A 4,589-nucleotide genomic window follows, 5' to 3' on the forward strand; every position below is an offset into this window, starting at 1 on the left:
ACCATTTTAGAATTCTAAAAGAGAAGGAGAAGGAAAACTGTGATTTGAGGAGAAACTGTGAGGAAATTAGTGAAACATGTCACATTAACTTCATTGGTAAGTAGCAAGTTGAAAAATAAGCTATTCTGAAGCATCAGTCCAGAAACTACATTAGACTCATAATTACACAACACTGAAAAAGATATTCATACTTACTCTATGAATAAAAAGCATACATAATGTACTTTGTTATATTGTTGCCCTGATTTCAGCTGGGATAGAGTGAATTTTCTTCCTAGTAGCTGGTATAGTGCTGTGTTTTGGATTTGGTATAAGAATAATGTTGATAACACACTGATGTTTTAGTTGTTGATAAGCAGTGCTTACACTACGTCAAGGGCTTTTCAGCTTCCCATGCTCTGCCAGGTGTACAAGAAGCTGGGAGGGGGCACAGCCAGGACAGCTGACCCAGACTGGCCAAAGGGCTGTTCTCTACCATATGACATCATGCTCTATATAAACTGGGGGACTTGGCTGGGGGGCAGCAATCACTGCTTGGGGACGAGCTGGGCATCGGTCAGTGGGTGGTGAGCAATTGTATAGTGTATCACTTGCTTTGTATATTATGTTATTATTTATTATTGTTATTATTATTACTACTACTACTACTATTCTATTTTATTTTACTTCAATTATTAAACTGTTCTTATCTCAGCCCACGAGTTTTCTCACTTTTACCCTTCCAATTCTCTCCCCCATCCCACGGGTGTGAGGGAGTGAGTGGGCTGCTGTGTGGTGCTTAGTTGCTGGCTGGGTTTAAACCACAACAATTGTCAATACGCATGTATGACCATGTACAAAATAAAGCTTAAATTTTAAAGGCTTTGGGTACTGGTTTTTCTTCTATCCCAGCAAATTCTCTTCAGTGTGGATAAAGCTCATGCATGCCATGGGAGAGGGAATCTGAGGAAGGAATGGGAAGGAATGGGTTGGACCTCAGCAGGGATTAATGATTACAGAAGAAGTACCATTTTATTCTTCAGATAGCCAAAACATTACTTCCTTCTTTATTACTCTATCATAAAGATGTTAATCAAACAATAACAAAAATCTGAAGAAAGTCTGTCTCAAATTAAGAAAACATTTTATTTCACTATTTTTCAAAATCAAGATTAGATATATGTCACCTATAGCTCTGAAGTCTTGGGTGAACTGACATTAGAAAAGATGTTACAGTTACCTTACCTTTACCAAATTCTATTGTGAAGGATTTCAAGAATAACATAGTTTTGTAAATCATCCCCTCTTGGACTGAGAGAATCTGCAATTACTTCTGTTATGAAGCTTTTCACAAGAATGTAACTTTTTTTTTTTCCCAATGGAAACTCATAATAACGCACAAAATTTCTAATACAAATTCTCACCACTATGCTAAGCAATCTTTCATTTGAAACTGACAACTTGGCATCTTCCTGAATTTTTATATGTCACTTTCCAGCAGAGTATCAAAGTAACTCCTTTTATCAGGAAGAAACAATGACAGACTCTGTCTCCATTCCATTTCATTTTATACATTTGTGTTAATAACTGAAAAGAATTTACTGAGGGAAAACAAAACTCAAAGAAGTGAGCTGTATGTTTTGTTCAGAACATGATGATGTTTGAGGACATTCTCATCAGATTAATGAATTTCTTAATCTTGTTTCCATTCTTGTTGGATATCTGTCCTCTTTTCTTAGAAATCTGGTGAGGCGTAGCTGTCAGGTAGACTGAAGACTGCAAAAAAGAAGGAAAAAAAAAATCAGTTAGCTAATTTATCAGTCTCACAAAGGGCTTTGAAGCACAAACAGAAATATTGAATAGAACTGAACATTTAATGTGAAAGCACTAGAAAGTGATTAAGGCCCTGGAGACCTGAATTTCTCTGAAAACAAGCTTCTAATGTGTGTGCAACTTTGAGGGGGAGTTTTTGGTATTTTGCTTTTCTAGTACATCGTTTTATTTTTAGAGAAGAGAAAAAAAAAAAAAAGCCTGGAAATCACAAATGGGCAAATTATTACAACTCACACTGAGTCTTAACATATATACAAATCTTCCAGTTATTCATGGATCATATGGGACTGTTGATGAGGCTTGACGGCCCCTTCAGCACTGGATCCACTTAACCCTCAATTACTGCAGGAGAACTTTTTACTTGATGTCCTCCCCGTTCTCCACTGCTCTCAACTTTGTAGCGGTAACTAGTTTCTTTTCATGCATGATCTAATTCAGTGACATTCTCTAAACAATGTATTGAAAAAGTTGTGAAGCTACAATAAATTTCAGATTCACCAGTCTTCTATACAGTGATCTTGAAAGACACCCTCAGAAATGGCTGAAGTGTGTATTCCCTTCAGAGTATGCAATATTCTGTTTAGCTCTGTTCACTTCCTGCACCACAGAGAATCCCTCAGATGGAAAACCAGAGTAATTCAGAACATGCTGTGCTTATTGCCTCTCTGAAGCAGCTATCAAAATAGAGTAGACCTAGTTAGTTAAGTGCTGAACAAGATGAGATGGTGTGGTTAACATTTGTCTGCAAGAAGATGAGGAGCTAAGCATCATCATCTTCATGCAGATGACATTCACAACTGCTATGTCAGTGATAACTAGCAATATTGCTTCAAACTAAGTGTTATTGAAACCATAAAACAACTTGTTTAGTGATAACTTCACTGAATTATTTAATTATCTTTCAAGGGTAGAGGTCTTACATTTTAAGTCACTTACTTAAATTTGAATTCCAGTTGAATCTCATGGTCTCCAACCATTTAAAGCAAAGACAAAACATTGTCTTATGTATAGATTTTAGATAACTAAAATATATTTAAAAAAAAAGGCTAGGAAGAGCAGTCTGTTGGTAACAAAACCAGCTGAAATGTCTCTAGCTGTCAACACATCTAATTCAGTTGGATAGTTTGAAAAATGTGTCATTACATTGTTTATCAGTGAAGTTACAAAAGGTTCTTTTTGGTTTTCCAGTCTGAGAAGCCAGGATATGCTGTCTCCTAAAACATTCCAATAGTGTATATCTATTTTTTTTTTTTTCCCCGCAAAGGGGAAAAATACAGCCACTAACAACTGATTTGTAATTTTGCCTCTTATTAAAGCCAAATAAACTAAAGACTTTGAAAACTCTTTAGTTCCTTAGAATAATTCTGCATATAAGAATAATTCTTATCTGTGGAAATTAAAGGCAGATTGCACCATTTTTATTTGCTCCAACTTATTTTCATTGTATTAACTCAAACAGGTATCAAGTAATGGTAGTATTTTCTAAATGTAAAAAAATATTGGACATATTCAGGGATGGATTTAATTTATATCACCATAAAGCATAATAGAACTAGAAAAAAAATCACTTTCTCCTACACATAGTCTCCTTGCTCGAGGATTACAATTATTGAAAGTGATACAATTGGTTTAAGTGTGACTTTCATGATTATAAAGCCAGGAAGTAATGAATTTAAATTCATTACATTTCACATATATGCTTCAGGATGTGAAAAATAACAATGGCTAATAAATTACCAGTGTTATCTTCATTTGGAAGATGACCACTATCGACAAAAAAGCTTTCAGGAATTTGTATATAGATAAACAGTCTGGGTTTTGATTTATAGGATTTTGGTCAAAGAAAAGTATGAATTATATTTATAGCACTGCCTTTCCTGTTTACAAAATGGCCTTCGTTATTGCTATTTCCAAATGTACATTGTTTTAAACTCTGAAGCAGATGTTTCTTAGTACTGTCAGGGAGATGAACTTGTCACTGTAGATGTCTACATTTGAACCCAAAAGTCTAAGGACTTTTTCTAGACCTTTTCAAAAATAATGTTCTGTGTATAGCCTTTGATCTGTTTCCTCCCCAGTTTTTTATACTAAAGTAAAATGTACCATTATAGCAACTTTTTAGTAGCTTGGAAATCTCCATGTGAGCAAAAGGCCCAGTACAATTACCATGTGCTTTTAAACATAGTTCTTTGTTACTATTTCATCCTGCTTTTTTCCTAAACATAGAGACTCAGAGTACCTATTAAAGATGTTTGTTTGACATTTTGATATTTTAGCAATAATTTTACCTTGATTTATAGTTCTGCCTAACTCCAGCTTTCTGGTTAATGCATCAGTTAGAAGACAGGAGAACTAGTGTTTCCAGAAATGTTCTTTTACTTTGTTTTTTTCCAACAACACTTACATGCCGTCCAAAAGATGAGCATTTCTCTAACCGTATTCTGCTTTATCAGGAGTGCATCGTCCTTATGGAATGGCAAGGCAAGCTTGATTCTGAGTGGTTGTAAAGTACGGAAAGATATTCTGGAGTTATAAATAGTTGTTTTCTGAAATAATCATTTCAATGTGCAGTGGCAGCCAGAAAAGCAATGAGGTGCTCAGAATGAACAGGAAAGATATTAAGATGAAGACAGAAAACATTATTTGCTACAAAATAAAACACCAGCATCCTGAGAACTGTGTTTAGTTTTACTCTCTCCATTTCAAGAACTTTGTGATGGAGGTAGAGGAGGTATAGAGAAGGACAACTATACAATGATGATCAAGATGTAGTAGCT

Source organism: Platalea leucorodia (assembly GCF_965183815.1).
Source record: "Platalea leucorodia genome assembly, chromosome: 2".
Classification (NCBI taxonomy): domain Eukaryota; kingdom Metazoa; phylum Chordata; class Aves; order Pelecaniformes; family Threskiornithidae; genus Platalea; species Platalea leucorodia.